This window comes from Carassius gibelio, chromosome A22 (assembly GCF_023724105.1).
Source record: "Carassius gibelio isolate Cgi1373 ecotype wild population from Czech Republic chromosome A22, carGib1.2-hapl.c, whole genome shotgun sequence".
NCBI classification, from domain to species: domain Eukaryota; kingdom Metazoa; phylum Chordata; class Actinopteri; order Cypriniformes; family Cyprinidae; genus Carassius; species Carassius gibelio.
The window spans coordinates 6,732,947-6,744,086 of record NC_068392.1 but is presented as its reverse complement, the minus strand read 5'-3'; positions in this window follow the sequence as shown (position 1 = coordinate 6,744,086).

Sequence of the window (11,140 nt, the reverse complement as noted above, 5' to 3'; positions counted from 1 at the left end):
TATTCAGATCAACACCAAACCTGGTCAGTGTAATCTTAAGCCCTTTGCGATGTTAAATTGTGAAGATCTTTATATTTCGTTAAAGGGCGTGTCCATGGCGGCCTGACAAATTTCGATGTTTCGCCATGAAAAAGGAAGTTGCTGTAACTCAGACATACAATGTCCAATCTGCCCCAAACTTCACATATTGGATGAGACTCTTGACCTGAACAGATCTACATGCCCATATTCAGTTATAGTCATAGCGCCACCTATTGGCAACAGGAAGTGACATATTTTACACTGTGACAGACTACTCCTAGAAATTTTATGACATCAATGTCTTTTTTGTGGTCAGTCTAATCTAAAGACCTGTGTGATGTTTAGTTGTGAAGATCTTGAGTTTTTGTTAAAAGGCGTTTCCATGGTGCCGTGACGAAGTTCGATGTCTCGTCATGGGAATAAAAGATGTTATAACTCAGGCATAAAATGTCCGATCTTGCCCAAACTTCACATGTGTGATAAGGGTCCTGGCTTGAACACATCTGAAGGCCAATATTCCATTATAACGATAGCGCCACCTGCTGGCAACAGGAAGATTGGCACACATATGGAATAAACTTTGATATATTGCACTTATATTTATGAGTTTAAATGCATATTTCTCAACGTTCACCTTTTTACTAAAGCCACACGATGGCGGTGAGCCCGGGTGCGAGGGCCCGTTCATCGCTGCTTGCAGCTTTAATTATTATTATTAGGGCCCGAGCACCGATGGTGTGAGGACCCTCTTGGAATTGCTCCGTTTATTATTATTATTATTATTATTATTATTATTATTATTAGGGCTCAAGCCCAAAGGGCGAGAGGCCTATTGTTTTCCTTAGGATTATTTTTTATTATTATTATTATTATTATTATTATTATTATTTTTTTCCAACGTCTCGGGGGCTTTTGGGGCCCTTAACGTGCTTAAAAAGTCTTGAAAATTGGCACACAGATTGGAACCTGCGGCCATTAGGGCCGGGCAGAGACTGATACACGGGCGTGGCACAGGGGCTCTACAGCGCCCCCTGGAATATGGAGGGCCATATATCATACATTCTTGCTCGTAGACGTATGAAACTCGGTACACATATAAATCTCATCAATCCAAACAACTTTTGTATTGCATATCATAGGCTCCGCCCAACAGGAAGTTGGCTATTTAGGGTTTAGTATTCAAATTTTTCGTCAAAGTTGTGGGGGCTTTTGGGGTCCTTAACATACTCAAAAACTCTTGAAAATTTGCGCACACTTTGGAATCTGTGGCCTTTAGGAGCCTGCAGAGGCTGGGACCCGGGCGTGGCACAGGGGCTCTACGGCGCCCCCTGGAACACAGTCAGAAATGTTGATGTATAGCTCACACATACTTGCACATATTCATATGAAACTCAGTACACATATAGATCTCATCGTGCCAAACAACTTTCGTATTGCATGTCATAGGCTCCGCCCATCAGGAAGTCAGCTATTTAGAGTTATGTAAAAAGCGCATGCTCTGGAATTTGAAATACTTGTCATAGGTTTTTTTCTCGATTGTCGCCAAACTCGGTCAACATGATCTCAAGACACTGGGGATGAAAAATTGCCAGGGGATTTTTGATATCTCGAACGGTTTGCTCGTGGCGAGGCGTTGAAATTATGGCGAGAAATGAGAAACAGGAAGTGTCTAATACCGTCCACATACATTTCCTGATTTTAATCAAACTTCATCAGATTATTCGTTGTATGATGTCGATCGCATATATGTGACTATTAGGAGTCAAAGTTATAGCGCCACCAACTGGCAGAAGGAAGTGTGTCATTTTCAAAATGATTTGAATTCAGCATCTTATTATTACTCGATTTGCTTCAAACTTCATCAGAATAATGTTAAAACACAGCCGATATAAATCTGCAAGGGGGATATTGATATCTAAAAAATTGTTGGCGTGGCAACATGTCAAACTGGAATACTTCTCAGGTGATTTTGAGGCAAATAACATACTTAGAATTTCACAAAACTCTGAACACACATCAGTATTTCTGATAGGAACTTAAATTGTGAATGGATTTTGGATAGCTTGAATGGTTTTGCCGTGGTGATTTTTTTTAAATGACCTTACAAAGGGAATCATTATTGTATTTTTAAATTGCAGCTTCCAAACACGTCAAATAATTTTTTCATACAGATGAAAAAGTCATTCTGAGGAAATATGCATAGTTTAACGACTTTACAACACTGTATGGATAACAGAAAATTAAAAAACTCTCAGACATCTCATCTCACGCTGTCCCTCTGTTTTAGTATATGTGCTTCAGACTTCCATTGTCTGAGAGAAATTGCGCCCCTACAGGTTCAATTCCCGAACTTTTACTTTCACTTTTAAATCGGTTAAAAATACAAATAAATACTTAGATTTAATTCACACTGACAAGCTAAACCAACATATCTGATTATTACCGGTTCAGGGCTCATGGATAAATTATTTCTGGCCAGAGATACGTGAGAAATAGGAGAGATGAATCACCGCTGTGATCACGAGCGTCTGGAGTAAAGAGCTCAGAGAAAACGAATTTATTCCTGTTTTAAAGCTTTTAAAAATAAATTATTACAGCGATATCACACAATCAACCAATTAGAACACACCAAGAGCTAAATTCAGATGTTTTTGAACTGTTTGTGTGAAAATGAAATATTTGTGGCTTGCCTATCTGAAATAACCGCTCCGATCAGCGCGTACAGTGTCGAGCTCAAAACAAACGAATTTATTCTTGTTTAAGAGCTTTTTTAAATAAAATATTACCACAAATGCACACAATAAACCCATTGTAACACTACAAGAGCTAAATGCAGGTGTTTGTGACCCGTTTAAGTGTGCAAGACTATTTGAAAGCGCGACTGGCAGAATAACATATCTCTCGAGCTGCAGGTTTCTGTCTTTCGTCGTACGAACGAACACATCACGGACAAGATTATTTCAAAACACATAATAGCTTGGCGAATATAAACGAAAACAGCCACGTGAACATAAACTGGATCTACTGTATTTGAATATTAAAGTGACCACATTTACCACTTGCTTCTGTCTTCAATTTTAATCTATATAAAAAAGGAAACTCATTCGACTTGGCTGCTTTTTTAATGTGTGTAGGTATTTATTTATTTCCCTTTTTATACATTTTGTATAATTTCATAGTTTGTGTATTACAATTATAAAAACAAAAATAAATTTAGCCACTCACATAGAAATAGCTTAGGCCTTAACCTTTTTCTGACAGTTTTAGGGATTTTTAAAAATCCTAAAAAAAAACTTATTTGTGCTGCAAATAATAATTTCAAACTCATTTGATACTGACCTATGACATCCTGTGACATTATATTTATTTTAATTTACATAATCTCATGGATGTAACAGTAAATCTGTTCAGCTCACAGATCAATACTAAGCTGTAATGCAAGCAGAACTTTCACAAATGCTTATGAGTCATTTAAGGATTTGATAACACTGTAAAATAATGTCTAATTTGTTAACATTAGCAAATTCATTGATAACACTTTATAATAACTGCACTCATTAGTAAATAGTCAGTTCATGCTTTATAAAGCCTTGTCCCAATATTAATAGTCAGTAGTAAGCAGTTTATAAATACAGCTATAAATGCCTTGTCCTTGGTTTATAAGCACATTTATTAAAAAGGAGAGTAAAGGGTCAGTTATCTTCCTATGAAAAATAAAAGATAAAAATAAACAAACAACAACAACACAGATTGATACAGAACTCAGAAATTTTATTGTGGATTTATGATAAAATCAGCCTGTAAATGAATTCATACTCCTCCTCATACTACTCCATACTCCTTTTTCAACATGATGCCAATATACTGAGATGTTAAATTGTGAATGGGTTTAGGATACCTTAAATGGTGTGGCCATAGCGATTTATTAAAGTAACATAAAAAAATACAATAGTTATTTTACTATATCTTTACAAATTTTCATTCTAACTCTTCATAATTTTTTATATAAGTAGAAGTCCTCATTTGAAGGAAGCACAGTAAGTTTCATAGCTTTATTTTTTTCAAGAGCCAGCATAAAATTAAAACTATCATAACTTATAAATCAAGCTTGCAATTCTTAGTACCTATAATGGCCACCAGAGGGAGCTATAGGATTACTTTTAAATAATTATTGTAGAAACTAGTATGATTTAAATCATTTATAGAAATCTTTCAAATAAAATAATATGTATTTTAGGAATTTTACTGATAAAATGACCCTCACTTAATTAGAATAACAAGCTGAAGTATTGTGAACTGTATATTAAGAATAATTCTTTATAGGCTTTATGGACAGATACGTTTTAAGTGACTCTTGAAGGTTCAGCACCACATCCTCTTTTACCACTGTTTAAAGAATTAATCTTACAGAACAGGTGTGAATGAATTTTGGATAGCTTGAATGGTTTTGTCGTGGTGATTTTTTGAAATAATAGTAAAAAAGGAACCAGTAAAAAAAAGTGCAGCTTCTAAACACTTAAAAAAAATGTACACATAGAAGACAAGTCATTCTGAGGAAATATGCATAGTTTCATGACTATACAACATTATATGGATGACAGAAAATTAAAAAACATACATCTGATGTCACTCTGTCCCTCTGTCACTGTGTGTGTGTGTTTGTGTGTGTTTTAAGTGAATTAGGTGTGAAACTATCAGTGAGCATTTAGTCTCCAGCGCCAACATTTTACAGAACTGCCACTTTCCTGGAGTCTCAGAATTACAATGTGTCAGGTTCTGAGAGATCTAAGATTCCAAAAAAATATTTAATTAGAATACCATGAAGTATTGTGAAATACTATATATTAAGACTTTATATATAGGCTTAATGAACAGATTAGACTGACTCGTGAAGGACCAGCACCACCTCCTCTTGTTTGATGGTTTGAGGAATATATCTTCCAGAATCCGGGATTAAGATTTAGGAGCTCATTTTTATTCCACCTCCTTTCCTGAAAGTCTGTCTTGCAGAATTGACTAAAAATTTATCTTCACATTAATTCCTAATTCTTTTGCAATTCTTTTGTCAGTTCTTCTTGACCTGTTTTTCTCTTCCAGCTTTCCTGGACTATTGTATAGCACTCATAAATGATTAAATAAAAAATAATGGTAGTTATTAAGATTGATATGGTTTGGAATTGGTAAAATGTGCTTGGAAAAAAATCACAATAAAACAATGTTTTAATGTTTAAGTTTGGAATATTAACTGACATGAATGAATGCTATATAAATATTGTTCATGTTAACATAATGTTTATAAATGAAATCTTATTGTAAAGTGTTACTAAAGTTCTATATATATATATATATATATATATATATATATATATATATATATATATATATATATATATATTGTTCTGTGAATGTGATTTTAAAGTCTAGATGATTCGGATTAACCCTTTAACTGCCATATCAAGTTCAAGTTCAAGTTCAAGTTCAATTTATTTGTATAGCGCATTTACAACAGCCTCCTGGCTGACCAAAGTGCTTTAACATAAGAGCAAGAATATTACACATACATAAAAATAGACCAGACAAAAAATTTAAAACCACCCATTTCAAAATGTAGCATAACACAGTAGTCAGTACACTAAGGAAAATAAAAAAGTTTTTAGCAAAGATTTAAAAATAGACAAGGAAGGGGCCAGTCTGATCTCTAAAGGCAGGGTATTCCAGAGTCGTGGCCCAGCCACTGCAAATGCACGCTCCCCTCTACGCTCCCCTCTATCCTTTAAAACCTCACTGCCAGAGGGATATTGTGAATGCATGTGCCCGCTGGGCACAGTTTACCTGATGCCACCGGGGTGGTGATGGCATTGGTGGCTTGAGCCCGCCATCGCTGCTTGCAGCTATATTTAGGGCCCGAGCCAATGGGCGCAGGGCCCTATTGTTCCCCTAAGGATTATTCTTCTTATTATTATTTTTATTTTTTATGAACCTTCCGGGGGTTTTTGGGGGCCTTAACATACTCAAAAACTCTTGAAAATTGGCACACACATTGGAACCTGCGGCCATCAGGACGCCACAGAGGCTGGGACCCGGGCGTGGCACAGGGGCTCTACAGCGCCCCCTGGAATAAAGTCAGAAACCTTGAACCATAGCTCACAAATACTTGCATGGATTTAAATGAAACTCAGTACACTTATAGATCTCATTGAGCCGAACAACTTTTGCGTTCTATGTCATAGGCTCCGCCAAACAGGAAGTCAGCTATTCAAGGCTGTTCAAAAAAAGCATGCTCTGGAATTTGAAATACTCCTCTGAGGACTTTAAACCGTTTGCTTCGAAACTCGGTGAACATGATCTCAAGATATTGGGGATGAAAAATTGCGAGGGGATTTTTGATATCTCGAACTGTTTGCTCGTGGTGTGGCGTTGAAATTAGTGCAAAAAAATTGAAACAGGAAATGCCTAATAACATCCACATACATTTCCTCATTTTAATCAAACTTCATCAGATTATTTGTTGTATGATACCGATCGCTTGTATGTGACTATTAAGAGTCAACGTTATAGCGCCACCAACTGGCAGCAATAATTGAGTCATTTTCAAAATGCTTTGAATTCAGCATCTTATTTTTACTCGATTTGCTTCAAACTTCATCAGAATATTGACAAAACATGACCGATGTAAATCTGTTGTGGGGATATTGATATCTTATATATTGTTGCCATGGCAACGTGTCAAACTTGAATATTTTGTTATGGTGATTTTGAGGCAGACAACAACCTCAGATTTCGATTAAACTCAGAACACATATCAGTGTTAATGATATCTAGACAATGGCAAAAGCTTTTAAAAGGACGTGAAGGAGGCACTCTATAGCGCCACCTTTTGTCAAAAGTGAGGGGGTTAGTTTTAGCTACAGACACCAAACTTGGTACATAAATTGTTCTTATCAAGACGGACAATTTTCTAATTCACAGTCATAAGCTACGACCAACAGGAAGTCAGCTATTTTGATTTGAATATGTATTTTTGGGCTTAATTCGGCTGTGAATTAATGCATACTCCTCACAGGGGAAATGAATTATACACACCAAACTTTGTCTACATGTTGAAAAAACATTGAGGAACTTAAATTGCGAATGGATTTTGGATAGCTTGAACGGTTTTGCCGTGGTGATTTTTTGAAAAAGGGAAACATTAATTGTCTTGTATTTTTAAATTGCTGCTTCCAAACATTTCAAAACCATTTTTCATTTAGAGAACATGCGATTCTGAGGAAATATGCATAGTTTCACGACTTTACAACACTGTATGATTAAAATAAAATTATAAAACTGTCAGACATCTGATCTCACTCTGAGGCATTCTCTCTGTGTGAGGGAAGGGAGGGGGAGGGGAGGGGGTGGGGTGCTTGAGGGCTTGCCTGAGAGAGAGAGAGAGAGAGAGAGAGAGAGAGAGAGAGAGAGAGAGTTAACATCTCTTTAATCATCAGAAAAAAACTGTAATTGTGTGTTGTTGATTTTTTTTCATCATTAAGAAAGCTTAAGAAATCTCTCTATCATTTTCTGTCAGTTTTGGGGATGAAAAAAAAACCTAGTACAATTTGTAGGGCTCAGACAAAATTATTTTATATGTTAATTTTAATTATGTTAATTGCAAAATAAAAAAAGATTTTAAAAATACACACACGTTGACTTGTATATATTTTTTTATTCTGATAATAATTTTAAACTAATTTGATACTGACCTATGACAGACATTCTGTGACATGACATGACATGACCTGAATTAACACAATCCTGCTGATTTAACAGTAAAACAGTTCAACTCACAGATAAAGACTAAGCTGTAATGCAGGCAAAAATATTTTACAAATGCTTATAGATCAATAAAATAGTTAAAAATGCTTTTTCACAAAGTGCATAATAATAAGGCATGTTGATATTCTGATGACATTTTTTTTCCAAGCACATTTTACCAATTTCAAATCACATCAATCTTAATAAATACTATAGATTTGGTATTTCATGATTTATGAGTGATATATATAATTGTCCTCAAAGGCTGGAAGTGAAAAAATCATATTCAGGAGTGCTGAAATTTTAGGCATGTCTTCTTGTCATGAATTGGTCATAGAGCTCATTGTAGCGATGCTTCAGGTGTTGAAATAGATTTGTTATACATTATACAGGTTCACTGTTTGCAGAGTGTATACAGTATGTGTATGTGGTGCAGACGCAGCAGCAAGAGCATGTTATTGCAAGGCAAAAACACATTAAAATAATGCGCAAGCATGAATCTCTCTGCTTGCATGCACATTTCCTTTACTTTGTCACAAAACGCGTCCTCTGATACATGCTGCTTTCGCTCAGAGAGCATGCGCACACTTAAAACCCGTTTCCTCTGCTCAAACTGTGTCCTGTGCACTCACAACTCTCTCTATGCTCATGCGCTAGATATTCATTCTTTTCACACCTTTCTACTTTTAACCTTTTATGTTCACATCTTTTACCATGTGCAGTGTGAATGCTCTGATCCATTAACATGGGCTCTGAAAAAAATATGCATTACAGATAGAGCTTGTGAACCTGGCCTTGCATAGGCATATGAACAGTCTGTCCTGTTCTCGTTCTCCATTTAGGAACGCTTCATTCGGACTGGTTCAGATAGCAACACCAAACGTGCAGTGTGTAATACCTATCCTGCCAACCACCAGATGGAGATATAGAATTACTTTTTAATAATTGTTTTAGAAACGTGTATACAGTATTTAAATAATTTATAAAAATCTTTCAAAGTAAAATAATATGTATTTTAAAAAGCTAATGAATTGTACTGGTAATATAGTTTTATATAATCATTTCAGAAATGTTTACAGATCAATAAAAGTATTTTTAAAAATGGTTATAGATCATGAAAAGTGTTCTGAAACAATTTATATAAGCTATCTTTGGTTTACATTAGTTAATGCATTAACTAACAAGAACTAACAATGAACAATCTATTTTTCAGATCATTTATTAATCTTTTTTTTATGTTAGTTATTCCTATCACTAAAAATATTATTGTTTATGTTATTTCACAGTACATAAACTAATCTTAAAATAAAAATGTAATAAAAATTGAATAATTTTATTAATAATGTATTAAAATATTTTAACTAAGCTTTAATTAACATTTATATAAACATTTATATTGAAAGAGACTGAAATGGAAGTAATTTTTACTTTTAAAAACTGCTTGTAAGACACAGTTAACGAATGCAGTGAACAGATGAAAGGACAGAACAACAAAGATATATAGTGCCCCCTATTGGCAACAGGAAGTGTCATATTTTATGCTGCAACAAACTACTCCTAGAAATTGTTTGACATTAATGTCTTTTTTGTGGTCAGTCTATCATGTGTTTTTGTTGAAGGTCGTGTCCATGGCGCCATGAAAAAATTGATGTCTCGCCATAGGAAGAGAAGTTGTTGTAACTCAGGCATAAAATATTCGATCTTCCCCCAAACTTCAAATGTTCGATAAGAGTCTTGGCCTGAACACATCTGAAGGAAAATATTCCATTATAATGATAGCGCCACCTGCTGGCAAAAGGAAGATTGGCACATATAAATGACTTTGGTATATTCTGCTTATATTTCCGACTTTAATTGCATATTTCTCGCCATTCGGCTTTTTTACTAAAGCAGCCTGCTGGCGGTGAGCCCGGGGGCGAGGGCCCGATCATCGCTGCTTGCAGCTTTAATTAGGGCCCGAGCACCGATGGTGTGAGGACCCTCTTGGAATTGCTCCGTTTATTATTATTATTATTATTATTATTATACTTCTCCAAAATGAATCACATTTTTGAGGGCCTAAACATACTCAAAAAGTCATGAAACTTTGCACACACCTCAGAACTGGCGAAAATTTACATCTGATATGGGTTTCAGAAGTGGGTGTGGCAAAATGGCTCGACAGCGCCACCTATACACGTTCAACGGTGTGCGCCTCGAGCTATGTTTCACGTACATGTATGAAAATCGGTACACATGTGTAACTCTCCAGTACCTACAAAAAAGTCTCTTAGAGCAAAATTCTAAACCCAACAGGAAGTCGGTTATTTTTAATATTATGAGCAAATTTTGTGTCATTTTTGCCATTTCCATGCGTTGTATTTTAACGAACTCCTCCTAGAGACTTATTCAGATCAACACCAAGTTTGGTATGCCTAATCTAAAGGCCTTTGCGATGTTAAATTGCGAAGCTTTTGAGTTTTCGTTAATGGTCGTGTCCGTGGCGGCCTGGCGAATTTCGATGATTCGCCATGAAACAGGAAGTTGCTATAACTCAGACATACAATGACCAATCTGCCCCAAACTTCACATGTTTGATGAGTCTCCTGACCTGAACAGATTGACATGCCCATATTCAGTTATAGTCATAGCGCCACCTACTGGCAACAGGAAGTGACATATTTTACACTGCGATTAACTACTCCTAGAAATTTTATGACATCAATGTATTTTTTGTGGTCAGTCTAATCTAAAGGCCTGTGCGATGTTAAGTTTTGAAGATCTTGAGTTTTCGTTAAAAGGCGTGTCCATGGCGCCGTCACGAAGTTCGATGTCTCGCCATGGGAATAAAAGATGTTATAACTCAGGCATAAAATGTCCGATCTTCCCCAAACTTCACATGTGTGATAAGAGTCCTGGCCTGAACACATCTGAAGGCCAAAATTCCATCAGGTGTGGCAAAATGGCTCGATAGCGCCACCTATACATTTTCAACAGAGTGCGCCTCGAGCTATGTTTCACGTACATGTACAAACATCGGTATACACATGTAACACACCAATACCTACAAAAAAGTCTCTTGGTACGAAATCCGAATCCCAACAGGAAGTCGGTTTTTTAGAATTTTCTCTGCAAAATTGGCGTTGTTTTTGACATTTTCAGGGGTTGTACTTTAACGAACTCCTCCTAGAGATTTATTCAGATCAACACCAAACCTGGTCAGTGTAATCTTAAGCCCTTTGCGATGTTAAATTGCGAAGATCTTTAGATTTCGTTAAAGGGTGTGTCCATGGTGGCCTGACAAATTTCGATGTTTCGCCATGAAAAAGGAAGTTGCTGTAACTCAGAC